Source organism: Xenopus laevis, chromosome 8L (genome assembly GCF_017654675.1).
Source record: "Xenopus laevis strain J_2021 chromosome 8L, Xenopus_laevis_v10.1, whole genome shotgun sequence".
NCBI lineage: Eukaryota > Metazoa > Chordata > Amphibia > Anura > Pipidae > Xenopus > Xenopus laevis.
The window spans coordinates 11,400,013-11,426,303 of record NC_054385.1 but is presented as its reverse complement, the minus strand read 5'-3'; the positions used below and the strand labels follow the sequence as shown (position 1 = coordinate 11,426,303).

General features: G+C 43.7%; 1 long non-coding RNA gene across 1 annotated transcript in view; it reads right to left on the bottom strand.

Moving 5' to 3' along the window:
- LOC121397116 overlaps nucleotides 1-25,195 on the bottom strand; it is a 51,361-nt gene extending 26,166 nt beyond the window's left edge. Inside the window, exon 1 of the long non-coding RNA XR_005963467.1 lies at nucleotides 25,143-25,195. This is a non-coding gene — a long non-coding RNA (uncharacterized LOC121397116). The remainder of the gene's footprint in view (nucleotides 1-25,142) is intronic.
- Nucleotides 25,196-26,291: the final 1,096 nt, after the last annotated feature.

Genomic DNA, 26,291 nt, shown 5'->3' with positions numbered 1-26,291 from the left:
AGAATATACTACTATGTCTGGATACAAAGACTGACTTAAACAAGAATCAAACTCACAACTTAAAGAAACCTTCAACTTTGAAGATTAACACACTTCCCATTGTGCCACAGCATTTCCAGCAGATAAAGTCAGTATAACATAACTAACATTTCTGCTACAATTATTATTGCACCAAATAAATTGGGAAAAATATAAATCTACAGATAAAATGAAAATGATAAAATCTACAAATGGCTGAGAAAGTGATTAACAAGATGGGTTTTACGAAAGTTAACTATGATGGGACTCAAACCCACAACATTTGAACATCTGAGCTTGATCAACTTGAAGTCCATTGCACTATCCACTGTGCCACAGAGCCAGTAGGCAACCACACACCATGAGCCACACACACTGTGAGACCATACAGTACATTTGGTACAGTAGTCACCACTACAACTGCTTCTCTTTTCTTGGCAGCGCACGTTCCCCAATGGCAACTTACCATCGGCACACAAATGCAGGAGCAACTGTAACAGCACCACATATTCATTAAATGCCTTTACAGGTATAGGACCTATTATCCACCCGCCCTCCCTCCACCCGCGCCCGACTTCCGGGTTCCTTTTATAAACCTGCGTCGATGATGTCTGAAAAGGGGCGGGATGAGCAGCTATAAAAGCATAAGTCGCCACCCGCAAATGCCTGAACCCGACTGACCCGTGGGTCCCGCCCGTATATCACTACTGGATATTACCTCTGTCACACAGTGTAAATTGACTCTGGTGGGACTCAAACCAAAAACCTTGAAGTAACTTGATCATAGAAGACAATGTGCTCTCCAATGCGCTCCACAGACAGGCCCGGATTTGTGGCGAGGCCACATAGGCCTGGGGCAGCACATTTTTAGGGCGGAATGCCGCCGAGCCGCTCTGTGGAGAGCCTGTGCTCCCCAGTGCTCACACTTTTGAGCCAGCATGTGGTAGTGCGGGTGGGCACTAGGACCGCGCGGAGCCCATGGCCTAGGGGCGCCCGTCCAGCGAATCCGGTGCTGTCCACAGAGCCAGTGCCACTGAGTGTTCTAGCAGTCCTGGCTTAGAAATGGGCTCATATATGGTGATTAAACATAGTTTGAATTTAACTCTGCGGGCTTTTGCATAACTTGCTCTAACTACATTGAAAGCTAACATACTGCTTGTTGTGTGTAACAGCAGGTTATACAGTATATAGCAACAACTGCCTGAGGTAGGAATCAAACTCACAACTTTAGCGAACCATTTTTATTGATGACTAACGCACTAGTCAATGTGCCACAGAAACACCGGCAGATACAGTGTGTATAACATAACTAACAACATTTCAGCTACAATTACTGATGAACCAAATACAGACTGAGAATAAATTAGACAACATATAAAGCTACAGACACATAATTCTGCCATTTTGTACCCAGTTTGGGCAATGAATTGCAAGATATCAAGATTCACACAATCCCTGACTGAGACCAGACAACTAAGAAGACAAAATACAAGCTGAACACTAGTAAAAAGAGGTCCATACATAGAGGTAAGTTGAGCCCCATCAGGGAGACAGGTGGGACCCCTGGTAGGGACGTCATACACAAGTCTAATCAGGACATATATTGTAATGCTTTTTAGTTTTGACAATCTGCCTATGGGGGGATTAAAAATTGACTCTGGTGGGACTCAAACCCATATCCTTTGAATATCTTGATCAACCAGAAGTCCAATGCGCTATCCATTGCGCCACAGAGCCAGACAGAATACACCCAGCAGCCACCTGTTATGGCCCCAGGACCAAAACTCACACAGTAAGACTGTACAGTACATCACATTTCAAACTGAAAATAATTTCTGATAAAACAGAGCTCCAAAATGTTATCATGCTCAGAGGCACCCAGTTTGGCCATGCAATTCCCAATTTGGTTCATCTGTAGGAGCACCACAGAGTGATCTTCTTCTGTTTCTTCATTCTTCACACCGTGGGCATGCATGTAGCAAAGTGAAAAGCCAAACTTAAAGCAAAAACCCAGCCTTTTCACTCTACTGCACATGTGTTGGCCAAGGCTGTCGAAAAATGAAGAAGTGGAAGAAGATGGTCCCTTTGTGGTGCTCCTAGAGAAGAACCAGGGGTGGTGCAGTTTTAGCAAACAGGAGCACCTACCCAGGGTATAAGGTAAGTGATTACAACCAGAACACATGCACATCTAGTTATCTTAACAACATGACCAGTGTCTAAAGGTGGCCATACATGGGTCAATATAAAATGAAGACAGACCAAGTTGACTGGTCTTCCTTGATCAATATCTGGGCAAACATTGTGCAGATGTCGATTGGCCAGGTTTAAAAATCCCATTGGATCAAGGACCCCATTGGTTCATTGATGCAGTTCTCAATCCAACCAAGTGTTTTTCGAGTGTTGTGATCCCTAGGGCCCACGATCAGATCAGTCTGATATCTCCCACCTCAAGGTCGGCATATTGTGGAGATCTGCTTGTTTGACGACCTTAACTCTGGGGGGGGGGGGGGGTTCAGGGAATTCAAGAACACTATCGAAAAGAGAGCCATATATTAAGGAAAACTGATGCCAAGAGGGGGGACAGGAGGGAGCACTGTCACAGACCTCATGTACAAGTCCAATCAGTAGCCACACACACACTGTGAGACATTATGGCACATCACACTTCCATCTACAGTCACACCCTGATTTTGTTTTTTCCATTGGATGGGGGGAGTTAAATACGGAAAACCTTTAAATGGGGGTACGTAAAATCAGACTTTTACTGTAAAAATGGTGTAAACTGCAAGAAAGAGACTTAAAATGAGGATAAACTAACATTCGCAGGGGATAAACAAATGTTTTTATGAAAATGTTATAGTAACCCTTCCACTACAATTATTTGTGCACCAAATAAATACTGAGAATAAACTGGGCAACCTATAAAGCTACAGACACATAATTCTGCCAGTTTGCACCCAGTTTGGGCAAAGAATAGTGAGATATCAAGATTCACATAATCCCACTGAGACCAGACAACTAAGAAGACAAAATACAAGCGGAACACTAGTAAAAAGAGGTTCATACATAGATGAAAATACGGACGTCATACACAAGTCTAATCAGGACATATATTGCAATGGTTTTTAGTTTTGACAATCTGCCTATGGGCACAAGTCCACCCACAAGATATCAACTAATAAGGTGCAAATTCTAAACCACAACACCACAACCGGAATTTGCATAGCCCACTAATGCCTTAAACTTAATATAACCACTCAGAAGATTTCCACATTTAAATAAACCCCAATAGGCTGGTTTTGCTTCAATAAGGATTCATTCTATTTTAGTTGGGATTAAGTACAAGCTACTGTTTTATTATTACAGAGAGAAAAAAATTGGATTGTTTGGATAAAATGGAGTCTGTGGATAATGGTTTTCTGGATAACGGATGCCATACCTGTATTGCACACTTAGGGCAACATTTCAGGCTATACAGACCTATCAAGCTGATGGACGCACATTAACAATCCATTTGTTATCCTGTTGTGCCATCTAGTGGTTATTAGTGTACAAACACTATACAAAGTCATTACAATTTAGAAAGTGCAAAAATGTCCACAAAGGTATCAAACATACGTGCTCCATATTAGAAAAGTGTGAGTGCTTGATTAGATATACATATTAAACACATGTGAAAGTTCCCTGGTCTGGTGGAAAACGTTTAAGAAAAACGGCTGCCATGAGGGGGGATGGGAGAAGCATAGATACAAGTCTAATTAGTACCAATACATCAGTTGCAACACTTTTTAGTTTTGGCAATCTGTCTTTCCTGGTCATCCCCAGCAGCATAATCAATTACCTTTGGGTTAGCTCTCCCCATCAGTAATACAGAAGAAACACTCGCCCCCAATATGCATAAAGGTCCCCCCCCCAATCCTCCCAGTCCTTTGTTTCTTAACAGGCTCATCGATCCAAAAGGATCTTATTACCGGGTGCAGTTCTTGCTGACTCTCTCCACCCAAAACCCAGCCTATAGCCTAGTTGTGCAGAGACCCCATGTGGCAGGGTTTATCTTGTTGGTGCGCATATTAGCTTCAATAGTGACATCATCGGCGCACTTTTCCAAGTTAAAGCAGTTAAAGTATAGTTATTGTACAATTAAAAAGGCAACATATAACACTACAGCTAGATAAAGATAGATTTTAGAATAGTTAGATTTGGGAAACGTATACTGAGAATGAAGATTGTCATTAGGCGGGGGGGTGGAATTGGTTGGGTTGCCTTTTAGTTTTGCCAATCTGTCTATGGTGCTCTCCTGTCCAATGGCTCAGGAATGGGGCTCGCATAGGGACCACTGGTTGAGAAGTTGGATTTTCTCTGCATCTAACAGGTGACTCTGGTGAGACTCAAACCCACAACCTTTGAATAGTTTTGCCTGGTCAAATAGAAAACCAACACACTCTCCATTGTACTACAGAAGCGGCTGACATAGCAATAGGAAAACTCTGGGGAGCAGGGATGCAGTGGTTATGAAGTGGGGTCTATTGAGGGCCACTATGTTAGCTGTGCGAGTTTAATTCCCCTTTAACCATTTCATAAAACTCCCCAATGCAAGTACAAAAATGACTATAATTTTTTTCTGAACATAAGTAACTTTTTCACCAACTACTGTATATATGTTCAGATATGGGACATGTTATCCAGAATGCTGTGGACCTGGGGTTTTCCAAATAATGGATTTTTTGGAAAATGTCATTTGGATCTTCATACCTTAAATCTACTAGAAAATCATTTAAACATTAAATAAACCCAATAATCTGGTTCTGCATCCAATAAGGATTAACTATTCTTATGTGGGATCAAGTACAAGCTGCTGTTTTATTATTAGAGAGAAAAAGGAAATCAATTTGGAGTGTATGGGAGACGGCCTTTCTGTAATTTGGAGCTTTGTGGATAAAGGGTTTCCAGATAATGGGTCCTCTACCTGTATAACCTTCCATGACTTATGTTTAAAACAAAAGTGTACACGACTACAGAACAGAGTCTGATGGCTCTAAGTACGGGCCATAAAGCGAGCAAGCTCTGTGGTGCAATGGATAGCGCGTTGGACTTCTAGAAGAGTGAAGGTGTTCAAAGGTTGTGGGTTCGAGTCCCACCAGAGTTGAATAATGAAAGCTAAAAAAAAGAAATCCCTGTTGACTCAGGCCTGGACTGAGAATTAAAGTAGGCCCTGACATTTCAGGTACACAGAGGCCCAATCAGCCTGGCATTTGCCAGAACCAACAGATAGCCAGTCCGGCTCTGCCCTCGCTCTTATCACCAAAAAAAAAGCAAGTGCATTAGATGCCAGATGGGTTCTGGATTGTTCTAGAGTGCAAGCTCCTGCTCAGCAATCTGCATCAGAAAGCAAGAGAGCGGAACTCAAGTGGCCTCCAACACAACTGCACAACTCTGTGTTAGAAAGGTGGGTGCAGGGAAGCAGGACTTGTTTGGGGAGCAAATTTCCTCAGTGACTAAAAGAAAGGGATCTCTTACTTTGTTTTCTAGAAAACCAAGACATGTTCCATTGTAGCACAGAGCTGCTTGCTGCAAGATAAATAGAATACTAAAGTCAGGCAAAGTCTAAAGGACCAAAAAGTTACTCTGCCCAATGGTACCCAATGGTATAGTGAGTTATCAAGATTCACACAGTCCCACTGAGACCAGACAACTAAGGACACAGAATACAAGTTGATGACTAAGGAAAAGGGTCCCATACATAGAGGAAAGCAGGGCCATCGGGGGGACATCATACACAAGTCTAATCAGGACATCAGTTGGAAAGCTTTTTAGTTCTGGCAAACTGTCTATGGTGCACTGCAGTCCTGGCTTAGGAAGGGGCTCATATATGGACCAATGATTATTCATGGTTAGAATTTAACTCTGGGGGATTTAAACACACAGCTTTGTATACCTTGCTCTAATTACATAGAAAGCTAACATACTGTTTGTTGAGTGTAATTGCAGATTATTCCGTATATAGCTCGATACAAAGACTGCCTCAGGCAGGAATCAAACTCACAACCTAAGGAACCTTATATCTTGAAGGCTAACACACTAGCCAATGTGCCACAGAATCACCAGCAAATCAAGCGTTTATAACATAACTAACTTTTATAGCTACAGCTACAATTATTGTTGCAGCAAATACAGACTGAGAATAAAGTGGACAACATATAAAAAGACAAATAATTCTACTGGTTTACACCCAACTTGAGCAATGTATAGTGAGATATCAAGATTCACACAATCCCTGACTGAGACCAGACAACTAAGAACACAGAATACAAGCTGAACACTAGAACAAAAGGCCACACATAGAGGAAAACAGAGCCACCATAAAGGAGACAGGTGAAAGGCCTATGAGAGAAATCATACACAAGTCTAATCAGGACATCAGTTGGAAAGCTTTTCAGTGTTGACAATCTCTCTATGGTGCACTCTTGTCAAATGGCTGAGAAAGGGACTCACATATGGACCAGTGATTAACAACTTGGAATTTTATCTCCAACCCAGTCTAAAAAACAGACTCTGGTGGGACTCAAACCCACAACCTTTGAATGCCTTTGCTTGATCAACTAGAAGTACAACACGCTATCCATTGTGCCACAGAGCAAGACAAGAATAGAATTTAAGGGCCAACACACACTGTGAGACCATACAGTACATACATTTCTGGAATTTTTTCATATTTTTTTATTCTCCATTATCTCATAGCAATCTGTACCATTAGGGCGAGATACAAAGTCAGTATTGAGCAGGAGTCCCACTCACAACCTTAGGAAACGTTACATCAGGAGTCTAATGCACCACAGATACACCCGTATAGCAGGGACGTATAGTATCACTAACTGTTATATCAACATTTCAGCTTCAATTATTGTTGTACCAAATAAATACTGAGAATAAATTGGGCAAACATATAAAGCTACAGACACATAATTCTGCCAGTTTGCACCCAGTTTGAGCAATGAATAGTGAGATATTAATATTTACACAATCCCTGACTGAGACCAGACAACTAAGAAGACAAAATACAAGCTGAACACTAGTAAAAAGAGGTCCATACATAGAGGAAAATTGAGCCTCATCAGGGAGACAGGTGGGACCCCTGGTAGGGACGTCATACACAAGTCTAATCAGGACATATATTGTAATGCTTTTTAGTTTTGACAATCTGCCTATGGGACACTCAAAAGATGACTCTGGTTGGACTCAATTCCACAACCTTTGAATGCCTTAACTTAATCAACTAGAAGTCCAATGCACTATCCATTGCGCCACAGAGCCAGTTAGGAAGCTAACACAAGCCACCCATTGTGGCCCCAGGGGTGTAACTACAAAGGAAGCAGACCCTGTGGCTGCAGGGGGCCCAGGAGTTAAAAGGGTCCTCATGAGGCCCTAACTATTGAGCAGTTTCTATATATTATGGTAAAACAGGGCAACCTCAGAATATGCTGGGGGCCCTACAATTAATTTGCTATGGGGCCAAGTAACATGTAGTTATGCCACTGCCAGGACCCACACATACACAGTAAGATCATACAGTTCATCACACTTCTACTTACAGGTCATTTCTCATAAAACAGAGTTCTGGCAAACTGTTTATGGTGCACTGCAGTCCTGGCTTAGGAAGCGGCTCATATATGGACCAATGATTAACCAAACTTCATGGTTAGATTATCACTAGGAGGGAATTAGAACACACACCTCTGTATAACTTGTATTAAATATATAAAAGACTAACATACTGTTCATTGAGTGTAACAGCAGAATATACTACTATGTCTGGATACAAAGACTGGTGGCTGATAATTCCTCGATGAGTTCCTAAAAACATTAAATGATAATTATTTAAATATCAGACTGACGCATACTATCAGTAATCATAGTATTAATTTTTTTGGATGTCACACTCACTTTTGAGGAGGATGGCACTATTTCCACTGATCTGTTTTGTAAAGCTACGGCCGCCAATTCCATTCAAATGTTCAAAGTCACCATCCCATGTCTCCTAAAAGAGGAATTCTGGTGGGTGAATTCCTAGGCTGCGACGCAACTGTTCTGATCTGTCTACATTTAAACAACGTCACTAGAACTCACAACACAACTGATTGCAAGGGTTATTCCCACACCTTGATCCAGAAGACTCACTCAAGGGCCATTAAGACCCCCGAAACAAAGTGGATATGAACAACCTATTTGCTTCATTGGTACCTATTGTAAGCAGTGGCCAGGAATAAATTGTAAGTTAAAGAAACATTGACATGTACGACTGACTGACCCAGTCTTGGCAGCAACACTCGGCCCCCTCCTCTTACATGTAGTCATAGGGCAACGAATTTGTGAGACTGCTTAGTCAGTAGTCATTTCAATAAACAGGCAAGCAAATCAACATAATGTAATGGGCACATTCCCATGTGGTAAATGTAGAGCCTGTGGTTATATGTATAACCAATCTTCAGTAATGGATAGATTTGGTCACACAGCATTACACAAAGTTTTACATGTACTACAGACTGTGTCATCTATATGCTTACCTGCCCTTGTATTAACAAGGGCAGGTAAGCCCTTGTTAAAAATAACAGTGCTTTCAAAAAAAAAAATCCTTATCCTAGAACGTGTCCAGCATTGATAATGCTTTGGACTGGATTAAATCGGACAGAAACTTCCTCCAGTCAGCAGGCATTTTTTGGAATATCGCAATAATTCAAGTGAAGGTCTAAGAGCAACTGGTTTATCCAGAATATCCCTTGGAATCAGGGGGCCGATCTGAAATCTTTCCTCTAAAGGTGGCAATAGATGTAGAGATCGCTCATTTGGCGATTTCGCCAAACGAGCAGATCTCTCCACCCGATATGCCCACATTGAGGTGGGTGATATAGGGCGGATTCGATTATGGGCCCTAGGGCCCAACGATTGGATCATAATGCATTCAATATGGACAGTCAGATCGCGGGACCCCATCAGATGCAGCCTCAATCCAACGGGATTTTTTACCCTAGCCGATCAACATCTGCCCGACTTTCTGGCCAGATATCGATCAGGGAAGCCCGTCTGATGGCCCCACACATGGGCCAATAAGCTGCCGACTTGGTCTGTCTGCAGCTTTTATCGGCCCGTGTATGGGGGCCTTTAGCCAAAGAGAGTGAATGTATTTTGTGATGAATGCCCTAAACCCCCATGGCTTCAATGGAATATTCACTATGAATATTTTTATTTAATATCTTTACTTATTATCCTGCACCTCTGGATTCCTGAAGATTGAATGAACGATATAAACAGATGCACTTTTGTTGGTGAATTCACATTTGTTCTATAAGGATACGTTGTCATGAATATAATCTGTTACATTTGTGTAACACTTTGTGACCTGTTTCCTTTTTACTTGATACTTTCAGCAGAGGGGACGTTTATTCTATTAACCAGGAAGAGTCAGATAAGTACATTGTATATATGAGGTGCTTCTTCTTCTCCTTTGCTTCGATTCTGTCCTCATGATTGGCTGGTTTGAAATTGACAAACAGATTTGGAGTAATTTATAGACGTGCTCTTCCCATCACCACTTCAGTCTTTGACAAAGCTCATGTACAGTGAATACTCACTAGTGATGGGGTCTATTTTGGTTATCTGCAATTCCTGCAACTTTGTATCTATCTGGGCAAAGTCATTTCTGTTGGAGGGTGTTAATGCACTGACTTTGATCAGATTCTTAATACTTAATCTTCTACAATCCATTTATAACTTACAGTCCGTATAGCTTTCCCTCCTAATTTTTATTTTTAACTTTTATTGTTGATTTCTGGACACACACTTATAATTTAGTATTAAAAGTTACATTTTAAATAAACATTCGTTGGGACATTTACACTGGGTGGGTGCAGCTAAATGGGTCATTCTTTTTCTATTTGGTTAATTAATACTTCACTTGACTCTACACACCATATATTTGTTTCTCTTTCCATCCAGTGGAAGGTGCTCCCAATTATCTATCTTGGTGCATTAGATACAAAGAAAGAATGACTTAGGTAAGAATCAAACTCACAACCTAAGAAAACCTTCTACCTTAAAAGCTAACGCACTAGCCATTGTGCCACAGTAAATCCAGCATTTTGGTGCATGTGCAGTTGTCACGAAACATAATATTGCTCCAACTGCGCATGCGCCAATACGGCACTTACTTCCCGAAGATTAGCGAAGAGAAGAAGATGGCTGCCGTAAACTCTGCTGGACAGAATCTGCACCGAGGGGTAAGTAAAGAGTTAGGGGAATTTAGCAAAGGTAACACCTAGGCCTTTACAGGTGTGGGACCTGTTATTCAGAATGCTCAGGACCTGGGGTGTTAATGCATTTTCCATAATTTGGACCTTCATACCTTATGTCTACTAGAAAATCATGTAAACATTTAAAAAAAAAAAAACACTATTCTGGTTTTGCTTCCAATAAGGATTAATTATATCTTAGTTGGGATCAAGTACAAGATACTGTTTTATTATTACAGATAAAAAGGAAATTATTTTTATAAATTTGGATTATTTGGATAAGATGGAGTCTATGTGAGTTGGCCTTTCTGAATAATGGATTTCCGGATATGGATCCCATAACTGTATTGCACACATATTGCATTAGAGCAACATTTCAGGCTATACAGACCTATCAAGCTGAAAAACCACATTAACAATCCATTTGTTATCCTGTTGCGCCATCTAGTGGTTATTAGTGTACAAAACAGTATACAAAGTCATTACAATTTAGAAAGTGCAAAAATGTCCACAAAGGTCTCATACATACGTGCTCCATATTAGAAAAGTGTGAGTGCTTGATTAGATATACATATTAAACACATCTGAAAGTACCCAGGTCTGATGGAAAATATTTAAGGAAAACGGCTGCCATGAGGGGGGATGGGGGGAGCACATATACAAGTCTAATCAGTACCAATACATCAGTTGCAACACTTTTATGTTTTGCCAATATGTCTTTCCTGGTCATCCCCGGCAGCATAATCAATTACCTTTGGGTTATCGCTCCCTGTCCGTAATACTGAAGAAAAACATGCCCACAACATGCATAAAGTTCCCCTTCTCCAATCGTCCCCATCAGGGTCGGACTGTGATTTGCAGACTCTTTCCTACCGCGTCCATGGGAAAAACATAGTGAGCACCTGCGCACAATCGCTCGTGGTGGGTGGTGCTCACGTGGTCGGCTGCATGGCGCGGCAGCAGTGAGGTCCAGAGGGGGGAACTGGACAGCAGCCCCAGTGGGCCCTGGGCCCCCAGTCTGACCCTGCTCCTTGTCTTTTGTTGCTTTTATCAGTAAGTTTGCAGGCTGGGCACTCACCAATCCGAAAGGATCCGATTACCGGGTGCAGTTCTTGCTGACTCTCTCTACCTGAAGCTCCACCTAGTTGTGTAGAGACCCCATGCGGCAGAGGTTTTTTCTTGTTGGTGCGCATAATAACTTATGTAGTGACATCATTGGCACTTTTTGAAGTTAAAGCAGCCATTTGCCTCAGCGTCCTTGCCCTAAAGCGCGCTTGATTCAGTATGGAACCGGCTGCTGGTAGATGTGCCGCCTCCAAATATCTGGGTGAGTGCCTTGCCTACTGTTTTCTTATAAAAAATCTACAAAAATAGCTCAGTTCTCAATTTCTCTATTTGCAGTGACTCTAACTAACTAGAAGTCCAATGCTCTATCCATTGCGCCACAGGAACCTGCCACCAGCCCTCCGATTGTGGCCCCAGGACCCACATATACACAACGTGTACAGTACATCACACTTCTACTTACAAGTAATGTCTCATAAAACAGAGGTCCAGAATGTTATCATGCTCAGTGGCCCCCAGTTTGGCCATGCAATTCCCAATTTGGTTCATCTGTAGGAGCACCACAGCTGAGCTTCTTCTGCTTCTTCATTCTTCACACCGTGGGCATTCATGTAGTAAAGTGAAAAGCCAAACTTAAAGCAAAAACCCAGACTTTTCACTGTACTGAACATGTGATTCCAACTAAGATCCCAGCTAAGATTCAATAAAATTAGTTTACCTCGGAATTTCAAAATCCACCTGTTCTGATGGCAGAGCCCAGTGAACCTCCGCAGAGAGGTTTTCTCTAAGAGCAGTTTGAAAAACTCTCATCTCCTTCTGGTCAGTTCTCCTAGGCCCTTCAGTGAAGATCAGATCCAACAATGCTTCAGCAGTAGTTTACATAGGAAAACAAGAGGGGACTTGCAGTGCCAGGCTCCTGAAGGAGACTCTCCAAATCACAATGTGTGCTCAATACCATCTCCTAAATATTACTGCCGTGGGGCGTGTCCAAGATGGCGGCGTGATAGGACGGGTTTCTTTGAGCTCCCGCTTCCCTTCTCAATATCCGTCACAATAATAGAATCCCTTCCGTGCACACAGAACGCCTGGAGGAGCCTCCATGATGAAGAAGGGTGAGCCGAAAACCAGACGCGAGCATAATTCAAAGCTGGATAAATACCTCGCCCAAAATGGCGGCGGCACCCAGCAGGCCGCGAAGAGGGCCTCGACCTCGGCTACCTCCACCAGTGCACCGCTTGCCGCAGAGCCGGATGGGTCCGTGTATGAGCCCACTATGCTGCAGCTGCTCACAGCAATAAATACCAATACGGCAGCGCTTCAAACGAGCACTGCCACGCTGTCGGAGCGTATTGATGGGATTAAGGTCGACATTTCGCTGCTGCGCCAAGACCTCCAGAACGTAAGAGATAGAGTGAAGGAGGTTGAGACACGGGTTGGGACGATGGAGGATGACACCAGGCCGATGCGGAATGATATTCAAACCCTAATACAGCAGCTTAAACAAACCCAAGCCCACGTGGAGGACTTGGAAAACCGCCAGAGGCGCAACAATATACGCATCATAGGCCTTCCAGAGAAGGAAGAGGGCGCTGCCCCAGAACAGTATGTGGAACAGCTACTGCTGCAACAATTTGGGGCCAACACCTTCTCCTCACAGTTGGTTGTGGAACGAGCCCATCGGGTCCCTGGCCGCCCTCTTCCACCTGGGGCCCCCCGAGACCACTGCTCTCAAAACTCCTCAATTTCAGAGACAGGGACGCAGCGCTAACTGCAGCCAGGCGCAAGGGGCCTATAGTGATCCAGAATGCTACTGTGTCCTTTTACCCTGACTTTTCTGCAGCCCTCCAGCGGCAAAGGGCGACATTTATTGCGGTCAAGAAGAGGCTGCGAACTCAGCAGATGATCTACGCCATGATGTATCCGGCGCGTCTCAGGGTCCAGGATGGGTCGTCCACGCACTTCTTCACTACACCTGCAGAGGCTAACGACTGGCTGGATGAGAAAGAAGCGAGAGGGAGACGACATGGCTCACCACCTTCCCAGAATGGGTAATTCCTGGTTGGCTTTTAAAAATGGGCGTTGGTTGGACAATGCCTCTCCCTTAAAAGCCGCATACTGGCGGGGGAGGATAGATCCTTTTCACTGAAACCAAGGTTCAACAGACACTGATTACACTGAATGCTACTATGCAGTAAGACTTTTTATACTATGGCCGAAAGGCAAACAAGTTAGGGACCGCCATGTGGGGTTTACCTTGACGTGGTATGGTGGCTTTTCAACTTTATGATCATAACTTTGTAACTAAAAACCCCTGTTTTGTAAACTTACTTTTGAGACAGGGGCCCAGGGAATGTGCATTAAAACTAGCACTTCCTTTATACTTAAATATACTATTACTTAGCCTTTAGAGTGCTTCCACACCCCTATTTTTATACAGCTCTATTCATCGCCACAATGGAGCGCCAGGCTGATTCCTTGACGTTCGTTGTTTTGATAGCCATGCAAGGGGGTAAGCATTACCTTGGAGTCTCTCCTTTATTTTTTGGCAGCCTCGGCCTTATGAGCAATGGGTATGTCCCGTACTCTCGGACAGTCTATGGGGTAGTTGGGGTCTACTATCCGGAGTATTGCAGACGACTCTCATACGTGTGCCCCCTCTTTGCTTGTGACCACTGAGGAGACTCTACTTTTTACTACTACATACCTCTTGTTATGGCTCTCAAACTTGCCGGCATAATTTATGAAGGGATGGGAGCTCTCAGTTGGGGATCTGCGTATCCACCCTTCCAAGAACTTGGATCCTCCCCCATAGGAGCAATTTTTTGCCACATTTGTGTTCTGGGTATAGGCCCACCCACGTTTGGGACCGGGCAGGGTTGGGAAAGTTATGTTTATATTTTGTATTATTTTCTTTTGATTTATGTCTCCCCCACCTCCCCCTCCCCCCCCGCCTGGGAACACGCATTGTTTATTGTCCTGTACTGTACATATAAAAATGGAGAGTAATCGTATATCTGTCATGTCCTGGAATGTGAGGGGGATGAATTCCAAATATAAGAGAGCAGCAATTTTTGCGTACCTTAAAAAGCACCCACCTACTATCCTATGTCTTCAGGAAACCCACCTAGTGGGACAGAAACTATTAGCGCTCAAAAAGTACTGGGTGGCGCATTGTTATCATGCTCCCTACTCCACGTTTGCTCGTGGGGTGTTGGTACTAGTTCGGAAAGGCGTTCCCTATCAATGTTTGGAGGTGAAAATAGACCCTCAGGGTCGATTTGTGGTACTCCACTGCCAAGTTTATAACACCCTGCTCACCCTTTGCGCTCTCTATGTTCCTCCCCCTCTCACGCTGGGACTCCTGGAATTGGTTATGGGGAAGATCATTGAAGTCCCGCTTGCCCCCATCTGCATTTTAGGGGATTTTAACTTAGTCATGAACCCCCTTCGTGATAGGGTCCCCCCAGGTCAGGGCACATCCTCTACTTTGGCCCGCTGGGCTGAGCCCATGGCCCTCTTGGACCTCTGGCGACTTAAACACCCTCAAGGGCATGATTTTTCCTGTCACTCGACAACCCACAGGTCTCTCTCCAGAATTGACTTAGCCCTAGGAACTCAGGGTTTTCTACAATTTGTTGCCGATGTTCAGTTATTGCCTCAGGCCCTATCTGATCACTCCCCCTTACTCCTGACGCTAGTTCTCCCTGGCCGAAGACAGGCCAAACAGTGGAGACTCAGTCCACTGTGGCTTCGCCTCCCTGTAGTAGCAGATGAGAGTGATAGGGCGATCACACAGTACTGGGACGAAAACAGGGGCACGGCCTCACCTAATATACTTTGGGATGCCTCTAAGGTGGTCCTCCGGGGTAGCTTAATCCGTAGCATAAAACGCTACCGTAGATCCCTGCTAGACGAGGTGTCTCGCCTTGAAAGTGTATGTGTAGAAGCCCAGAGAACTCATGCAGCAGCCCCTACGGATGCTACCTATCAGGGGATGTTGAGGGCTCAGCAGGCCCTTTTGTTAAAGCAGACGGAGCTTACTAAGAAGGAATTACTCTATACCCAACAGAGAATATTTGATCAGGGAGAAAAGAATAGTAAAGTGCTAGCACGACTCTCCAAATTCCCCACAGAAACTATAGCAGTACCTCGACTGCTGAGACAGGATAATACGGAAGTAACGGACCCTGACGGCATAGCCCTGGAATTTGCTAACTACTACTCTAAGCTGTATGAGACCAGATTGACAGTCCCCAAGGACCACATTCACGCATATCTTTCGGATATACCCCTTAATTCCCTAGATGCCCAACAGAGGAGCTACCTGGATTCCCCGATAACGCAGTACGACTTAGCTTCAGCCTTACATGACCTCTCCCCGAATAAGACCCCTGGGCCAGATGGATTCCCAGCTGACTGGTATCTGGCCAAAGCTAAGGCCCTTATTCCTCACCTACATGCCACCCTAATAGATGCCCAACAGAGGGCCCGCCTCCCTCTATCAATGCAAGAGGCGACGATAGTGGTTATACCTAAGGAACCAGGGTACCCTGACCAATGCGGAGCATATAGGCCCATATCGCTCCTTAATGCTGACGCCAAGATATTGGCCAAGGTCCTGGCCACCAGGTTAGCCAAGGTCATCACGACGCTCATTGAGCCTGATCAATCTGGGTTTATGCCGCAAAAAGCAACTGACGTTAACCTTAGGCGGCTGTATGCCAATTTGCAAATCCCGCATGACAATAAGGGGCAGAGGGCTATTTTATCAATTGACTGGGAGAAGGCCTTTGACTCAGTAGAGTGGCCATACCTGTGGGAACTGCTGCCAAAGTACGGGATAGGACCTACTTTTATAAAATGGCTCCAGATGATATATCACGATCCTATCGCCAAGGTCAAAGTAAACGGCATATTGTCCCCTGTTTTCCGACTCCAGCGAGGGACGAGGCAGGGTTGTCATATGTCCCCTCTGCTTTTCTCCTTGGCGATAGAACCTCTAGCTGCTAAAATAAGGTCAACTCCTACCTGTAGGGGTCTGCGAGTGGGTGCTGTAGAGGAGAAAATCTCTCTATATGCCGACGATGTCTTGTTGTACTTCCAGGACACAGGTCCGTCTATGGAGGTAGCCATGCAGATTATACAAGACCACGGCAGATTTTCGGGATTAAATGTCAACTGGCGGAAATCTGTATTGTTCCCCCTAGATCGACCCCCGGCTCAAACACTATCCCCCAGGCCTGACCTGAAAGTGGTTGATACCTTTAAATATCTGGGCCTTAGAATCCATAATAATTTTGCTGAGTTTATACCCTTGAATTTGGATCCAGCGATTCAGCAGTGTACGAGGGTGCTGGCTGCATGGCAACACCTGCCGCTTACGCTATGGGGTAGAGTGGCCCTGTTTAAAATGGTTTTTCTTCCGAAATTTTTATATCTCTTTCCTAACTGCCCAACTCACATACCCAATAGGGTTTTTCGCACCATTGACAAAGTGTTGACATCATTCATTTGGAACAATAAAGCCCCCAGGATTGCCAGGGAAACTTTATGTGCCCCTTTGGATAGCGGTGGTCTGGTGCTGCCCAATTTGAAGGCCTATTACTTAGCAGCCCAGGCTGCCTATGTTCATTGGTGGCTTGTGCCTAATGCAGAGAACCCTAATATGCAGTTACAGGCTTCGTGGATGGGCTCAGTAGAGGCGTTGCGGAATGCTCCCTATAGAGCACACACCGATCTCCCCAGGGGACTGGCTGTGGTGACGACTGCCCATAGGGCTTGGCTTTCCGCTCTCCATACGACAGGGGCTGACCCACCATTGCTCTCCCCGAGCTTGCCACTCTGGAGAAACTCTAACCTAATCCATTTTAAGGACCTCCCCAACTTCCAAGACTGGCCATTAGGGGGCATTAAAATTTTGTCTGATGTTCTAGAGGACAATATGTTTATTTCTTATACTGAGCTTAGAGATAAAATGAGGGTTCCCAATCTGAGGCTTCATGCTTACTTCCAATTGAGAGAGGCCTTTTTGTCGCAGTTTCGCTCCCAACTACTGGTAGCCGAGGACTACCCACTCTTGAAGCTGGTTCAGACGGAAACGCCAGCTAAATTAGTATCCCGAATCTATTGGCTCCTGGTCCGTGCCCCTGTGGCCCCGTTCCATCGCACTTATCTTAAATGGCGGGACTCTCTAGGAGACCTGGAGGAGGACCAGTGGGAAGAGGTGACTGATAATCTTTATCACTTCTTAGTATCCTCTCGAGATAGACTGATTCAATACAAGTTTCTCCACCAGGTCTACCTAACCCCGGCTAAGCTACATCGGTTTGGAAATAGGGCTAATGGCAACTGCCATAGGTGTCAGGAGGAACAGGCCGATTTTCTCCACATGTCGTGGCAATGCCCCCCCATACAAGCATTTTGGAGAGCTATCACAACGCATCTCTCGACACACCTGGCTCTCCCCCTGCTGCTTACCCCACACTCCTGTCTGTTGGGAATTTTGGAGGGAGGTATTCATGGGAAATTCTTACAATTGCTCACTAGAGGTCTGTTATATTATGCAAAAAAGTCTATTATACTGAGATGGATGGGGCCCAGGCCCCCTACACTGACAATGTGGCGTAAGCAAGTGAATAATGTCCTTCCCCTGATCAAACTTACCTACTTGTCTCGGGGCTGTCCTGACAAGTTTGATAAGATTTGGCGTCCATGGACTGATGCTGAGGGTATTACTGATGTAGGTGACTAACCATGTATCTCTTGACCAAGGGGAAATTAATATGCATTCTTGTTACTCTTGAACGGAAATGTTGTTGGTCCGTGGCTCCCAGGCGGGTGCATACCCTCCCCCCCCCTTCCCCCTTGTCTTGTGAATGAAAATCAATAAAAACTTTTTGGTTTGAAAAAAAAATATTACTGCCGTTCACATTCCAGGAGTCTTGAATTGTCAAGCGGATGCTTTGAGCAGGGGCGTTCCAAGCAAAGTGGGGTGGTAACTCTGTCTGAAGGTCTTCAATTGGGTGACATCCAAATGGTGTCTTCCCCTTGTGGACTTGATGGCCTCAGAGCAGAATTTAAAAATCCAGACCTTAGTTTCCAGAGTCCCGTGGCCATCAGCGACGGCAGTGGATGCACTCTCTCTCAGGACTGGAAAAAAATCTGGGTGTATGTGTTTCCCACATTCCCGTTAATTTACAGGTGCTGAAGAAGATACTTTTATCTCAGATAGAGGTGATTGCAATCTTGCCGGATTGGCCTCACAGGCCTTAGTATCCTCTTCTAAAATGTTTGGCAGTTCAGGAACCATTGAAATTACCAATAACAAATAAGTTATTAATCAGGGTCCTCTCCTATACCCGAATCAAGAAAATTCAACTTTGTGGCCTGGAGGTTGAGAAGAAATTGAGAGGCCAGGAAATCTGGGACTTTAGCGACCTACCATAGAATTTTGGATCACTTTACCTCTTGGTTAAAGAATCAAGGGGTTAATTCCTTGGAACCTTCTACTCCTATGGTACTTGATTTTCTTCAATCTGGCTTAGATTGTGGATTAAGCTTGTGCTCATTGAAGGTCCAGGTCTCAGTGTTGTCGGCCATCCTAGGCAGAAGCTGGGTGGAGGAACCTTTGATCGATCAATTCTTTAAAGCAGTTTTAAGAATACATCCTCCAGTAAAGAGCTCTTCTCCATCATGGGATTTACCGTTGGTTCTAAATGCTTTGTCATCTCTACCTTATTCAGGAGATTCCTTTATGGCCATTGTCTTTGAAAACAATATTGCTGATTGCGCTAGCATCTGTGAGATGAGTAGGGGAACTTCAAGCCCTATCCTCAGAACATCCCTACACCGTGTTCCATGAGGAGAAAGTAGTTTTAAGACCAGTCCCATCATGAATGAGCCTATTGTTTTACCTATATTATCATCAGAAAGTGGGGGATAGTTATTTAGATGTCAAGAGATGTGTCAGGGAGAACATTCTGAGAACTGAATCCTTCAGAGTCTCAGAAGCTGTTTATTATACCAGTGGGCTTAAGGAAAGGAGAGCCATCATCTAAAAGAACGTTGAATACTTGGAATGTCAAGTCTATATCAAAGGCTTTTAGTGAGCAGGGTAAACAGTCGCCAGCAGGTTTGAGGGCACACTCAACTAGAGGTATTGTGGCCTCATGGGCAGCAGAGGAAGGAGTGTCGATGGAGTCGATATGCAAAGCTGCAACTTGGCCTTTCCCCAACACATTCATCAGACATTACAAGCTTTATTTATTTTCTTCTTCAAATAGTAAATTTGGCCAGTCTGCTCTTTCACGCCTCATCTGATTAAATTGTTAAGCAGCCTTGTGTCCCTCCCCTATTGCTGTGGTATATTGCTGCCGGGGATGACAAGGAAAAGAAAATGACTGTGAGTATGAATATACTATCCCTTGGTGCACTCAGGAAGGGGCCTCACATATTGAACTCCTATGATTAACAAGCTGGGTATTAGTGGTGTGCTAGTCGGGTACAACCCAACCCGCTCCTGACCCACCCTCCCTCCACCCGCGCCCGACTTCCGGGTTCCTTTTATAAACCTGCGTCGATGATGTCTGAAAAGGGGCGGGATGAGCAGCTATAAAAGCAGAAGTCACCACCCGCAAATGCCTGAACCCGACAGACCCGTGGGTCCCGCCCGTATATCACTACTGGATATTACCTCTGTCAGACAGTGTAAATTGACTCTGGTGGGACTCAAACCCAAAACCATCTTGATCATAGAAGACAATGTGCTCTCCAATGCGCTCCACAGAGCCAGTGCCGCTAAGTGTTTTAGCCATCCTGGCTTAGGAAGGGGCTCATATATGGACCAATGATTAAACATGGTTAGAATTTAACTCTGGGGGATCTGAACACACAGCTTTGTATAACTTGCTCTAATTACATTGAAAGCTAACATACTGTTTGTTGAGTGTAACAGCAGGATATACAGTATATAGCAACAACTGCCTGAGGTAGGAATCAAACTCACAACCTAAGGGAACCATATTTCATAATGACTAACACACTAGCCAATGCGCCACAGAAACACTGGCAGATAAACTGTGTATAACATAACTAACAACATTTCAGCTACAATCATTGTTGAACCAAACATACTGAGAATAAATTGGGCAACATATAAATCTACAGACACATAATTCTGCCAGTTTGCACCCAGTTTAAGCAATGTATAGTGAGATATTAATATTTACACAATCCCTGACTGAGACCAGACAACTAAGAAGACAAAATACAAGCTGAACACTAGTAAAAAGAGGTCCATACATAGAGGAACATTGAGCCCCATCAGAGAGACAGGTGGGACCCCTGGTAGGGACGTCATACACAAGTCTAATCAGGACATATATTGCAATGCTTTTTAGTTTTGACAATCTGCCGATGGGGGGAATCAAAAGCCGACTCTGGTGGGACTCAAACCAACAACCTTTGAATATCTTGCTCAACTAGAAGTCCAATGCGCTGTCCATTGCGCCACAGAGCCAGTGACAAGACACACAGCAGCCACCTTTTATGGCTCCAGGACCCAAACTCACACAGTAAGACTGTACAGTACATCACACTTCTACTTACAAGTAATGTCTCATAAAACAGAGGTCCAAAATATTATCATGCTCAGTGGCACCCAGTTTGGCCATGCAATTCCCAATTTGGTTCATCTGTAGGAGCACCACAGAGTGATCTTCTTCTGCTTCTTCATTTGTCACACCGTGGGCATTCATGTAGTAAAGTGAAAAGCCAAACTTAAAGCAAAAACCCAGCCTTTTCACTCTACTGCACATGTGCTGGCCAAGGCTGTCGATAAATTAAGAAGTGGAAGAAGATGGTTCCTTTGTGGTGCTCCTAGAGAAGAACCCTGGGGTGGTGCAGTTTTAGCAAACAGGAGCACCTACCCAGGGTATAAGGTAAGTGATTACAACCAGAACACATGCACATCTAGTTATCTTAACAACATGACCAGTGTCTAAAGGTGGCCATACATGGGTCAATATAAAATGGAGACAGACCAATTTGGCAGCATATTGGGCAGTGTATGGGGCCCTCTGAATGCCTTCCTTGATAGATATCTGGGCAAATATTGTGCAGATGTCGATTGGCCAGGTTTAAAAATCCCGTTGGATCAAGGACCCCATTGGTTCATTGATGCAGTTCGCAATCCGATCACCTGTTTTTCCAGTGTTGTGATCTCTAGGGCCCACGATCAGATCAGTCTGATATCTCCCAACTCAAGGTGGGCATATTGGGGCGATCTGCTTGTTTGACGACCTTAACTCTGGGGGGGGGGTGTTCAGGGAATACAAGAACGCTATCGAAAAGGGGGCCATATATTAAGGAAAACTGATGCCAAGAGGGGGGACAGGAGGGAGCACTGTCACAGACCTCATGTACAAGTCCAATCAGTAGCCACACACACACACTGTGAGACATTATGGCACATCACACTTCCATCTACAGTCACACCCTGATTTTGTTTTTTCCATTGGACTGGGCAAGTTAAATACGGAAAATCTTTAAATGGGGGTACGTAAAATCAGACTTTTCCTGTAAAGATGGTATAAACTGCAAGAAAGAGACTTAAAATGAGGATAAACTAACATTTGCAGGGGATAAACAGATGTTTTTATGAAAATGTTATAGTAACCCTTCCACTACAATTATTGTTGCACCAAATAAATACTGAGAATAAACTGGGCAACATATAAAGCTACAGACACATAATTCTGCCAGTTTGCACCCAGTTTGGGCAATGTATAGTGATATATTAATATTTACACAATCCCTGACAGAGACCAGACAACTAAGAACACAAAATACAAGCGGAACACTAGTAAAAAGAGGTTCATACATAGATGAAATTTGGGACGTCATACACAAGTCTAATCAGGACATATATTGCAATGCTTTTTAGTTTTGACAATCTGCCTATGGGGCACTCAAAAGATAACTATGGTGGAAATCAAACCCACAACCACTGCATATCTTAACTTAATAAGCGATAAATACAATGCACTATCCATTGTGCCACAGAGCCAGTAGGCAACCACACACCATGAGCCATCACACACTGTGAGACCATACAGTACATTTGGTACAGTAGTCACCACTACAACTGCTTCTCTTTCTTGGCAGCGCACGTTCCCCAATGGCAACTTACCATCGGCACACAAATGCAGGAGCAACTGTAACAGCACCACATATTCATTAAATGCCTTTACAGGTATGGGACCTGTTATCCAGAATGTTCAGGACCTGGGGTGTTCCAGATAATGGATCTACTAGAAAATCATGTAAACAGTAAATAAACCCAATAGGCTGGTTTTGCTTCCAATAAGGATTAATTAAATTTTAGTTTGGATCAAGTACAAGGTTCTGTTTTATTACAGAGAAAAAAAAATGGGATTATTTGGATAAAATGGAGTCTATGGGAGATGACCTCTGTGGATAATGGTTTTCCGGATAACGGATCCCATACCTGTATTGCAGACTTCGGTCAATGTTTCAGGCATTACAGTCCTATCAAGCTGACTGAACCAGTCAACTCATTTGTTATCCTGTTGCGCCATCTAGTGGTTATTAGTGTACAAAACAGTATACAAAGTCATTACAATTTAGAAAGTGCAAAAATGTCCACAAAGGTCTCAAACATACGTGCTCCATATTAGAAAAGTGTGAGTGCTTGATTAGATATACATATTAAACACATGTGAAAGTTCCCTGGTCTGGTGGAAAAAGTTAAAGGAAAATGGCTGCCATGAGGGGGGATGGGGGGAGCACATATACAAGTCTAATCAGTACCAATACATCAGTTGCAACACTTTTTAGTTTTGGCAATCTGTCTTTCCTGGTCATCCCCGGCAGCATAATCAATTACCTTTGGGTTAGCTCTCCCCGTCAGTAATACAGAAGAAACACTCGCCCCCAACATGCACAAAGGTCCCCTCCCCAATCCTCCCAGTCTTTTGTTTCTTAACAGGCTCATCGATCCAAAAGGATCTGATTACCGGGTGCAGTTCTTGCTGACTCTCTCCACCCAAAACCCAGCCGATAGCCTAGTTGTGCAGAGACCCCATGTGGCAGGGTTTATCTTGTTGGTGCGCATATTAGCTTCAATTGTGACATCATCGGCGCACTTTTCCAAGTTAAAGCAGTTAAAGTATAGTTATTGTATAAATAAAAGGCAACATATACACTACAGCTAGATAAAGATAGATTTAGAATAGTTAGATTTGGGAAACGTATACTGAGAATGAAGATTGTCATTAAGCGGGGGGGGGAATTGGTTGGTTTGCCTTTAGTTTTGCCAATCTGTCTATGGTGCACTCCTGTCCAATGGCTCAGGAATGGGGCTCACATAGGGACAACTGATTGAGAGTTGGATTTTCTCTGCAAATGGCATCTAACAGGTGACTCTGGTGAGACTCAAACCCACAACCTTTGAATAGTTTCGCACTGGTCAAACAGAAAACCAACACACTCTCCATTGTACTACAGAAGCGGCTGACATAGCAATAGGTGCACTGTATGAATAAAATGAATCACTGAACTACTATCTTGGTTCTCCGGGTCCTATGTTATAATTGAATAGCAATAGGACAACTCTGGGAGCAGGGATGCAGTGGTTATGAAGTGGGGTCTATTGAGGGCCACTATGTTATCTGTGCGAGTTTAATTCCCCTTTAACCATTTCATAAAACTCCACAATGCAAGTACAAAAATGACTATAATTTTTTTCTGAACATAAGTAACTTTTTCACCAACTACAGCATATGTACAGATATGGGACATGTTATCCAGAATGCAGTGGACCTGGGGTTTTCCAGATAATGGATCTTTCTGTTATTTGGATCTTCATACCTTAAATCTACTAGAAAATCATGTAAACATTAAATAAACCCAATAATCTGGTTCTGCTTCCAATAAGGATTAACTATTCTTATTCTTAACAGAGTGTATGGGAGACGGCATTTCTGTAATTCGGAGCTTTCTGGTAAAGGGTTTTCCAGATAATATGGGTCCCTCTACCTGTATAACCTTCCATGACTTATGTTTAAAACAAAAAGTGTACTGCTGGGAAATGAATATTCTGAAAACATAGAGACGACTACAGAACGGAGTCTGATGGCTCTAATACTGGCCATAAAGCGAGCAAAGCTCTGTGGCACAATGGATGGCGCGTTGGACTTCTAGATGAGTGAAGGTATTCAAAGGTTGTGGGTTCGAATCCCACCCAGAGTTAATATTGAAATCTTAAAAAAAAGAAAGCCCTGTCTACTCAGGCTCAGGCCTGGACTGAGAATTAAAATAGGCCCTGACATTTCAGGTACACAGAGGCCCGCACCAGTCCACTGAATTTGGCACTTCATAGCAGCCCCTCTGGCATTTGCCAGAACCAACAGATAGCCAGTCTGGGCCTGCACTTGCTCTTATCACCAAAAAAAAGCAAGTGCATTAGATGCCAGATGGGTTCTGGATTGTTCTAGAGTGCAAGCTCCTGCTCAGCAATCTGCAAGAGAAGGGAACTCAAGTGGCCTCCTGCACAACTCTGCGTTAGAAAGGTGGGTGCAGGGAAGCTGGACTTTTTTGGGAGAACTGAATCTCTAAATTTTCTTCCCCAGGTCAGTGATGGTTTTCAGGGAAGTTTTGCACCACCATCATTCTTACCTTTCCTAGGCCTCCCACGGCACAAATAGACTGACCATAGAGTGACAATTTCCTCAGTGACTCAAAAAATGGGATTCTTACCTTGTTTTCTAGAAGACAGAGGCACGTTCCATTGTAGCACAGAGCTGCTTGCTGCAAGATAAATAGAATACTAAAGTCAGGCAAATCTAAAGGACCAAAAAGTTACTCTGCCAATGGTACCAATGGTATAGTGAGTTATCAAGATTCAAAGTCCCACTGAGACCGGACAACTAGGCACACACAATCATTTGACTTCAGCTAGGAAAAGTGCCACCATAGAGGAAATGCAGGCACTGAGAATGGGAATTTACTTTCTAGAAGACTGAGGCCATAAATAGAATACAAGTCAGGCAATTAAGGACCAAAGTTTATCTCCATGGTCCAAACTGTTATGGTTGCAATCGCACAGTCCTGAGACCAGACAACTAAGGACACAGAATACAAGTTGATGACTAAGGAAAAGGGTCCCATACATAGAGGAAAGCAGGGCCATCGGGGGGACATCATACACAAGTCTAATCAGGACATCAGTTGGAAAGCTTTTTAGTTCTGGCAAACTGTCTATGGTGCACTGCAGTCCTGGCTTAGGAAGGGGCTCATATATGGGCCAATGATTATCCATGGTTAGAATTTAACTCTGGAGGATATGAACACAGAGCTTTGTATAACTTGCTCTAACTACATTGAAAGCTAACATACTGTTTGTTGAGTGTGATTGCTGGTTATTCCGTATATAGCTAGATACAAAGACTGCCTCAGGCTGGAATCAAACTCACAACCTAAGAAACTTTATATCTTGAAGGCTAACACACTAACCAATGTGCCACAGAATCACAAGCAAATCAAGCATTTATAACATAACTAACTGTTATAGCAACACTTCAGCTACAATTATTGTTGCACCAAATAGAGACTGAGAATAATTTGGACAACATATAAAAAGACAAATAATTCTACTGGTTTACACCCAACTTGAGCAATAAATAGTGAGTTATCAAGATTCACACAATCCCTGACTGAGACCAGACAACTAAGAACACAGAATACAAGCTGAACACTAGAACAAAAGGCCATACATAGAGGAAAGCAGAGCCACCATAAAGGAGACAGGTGAAAGGCCTATGAGAGAAATCATACACAAGTCTAATCAGGACATCAGTTGGAAAGCTTTTCAGTGTTGACAATCTCTCTATGGTGCACTCTTGTCAA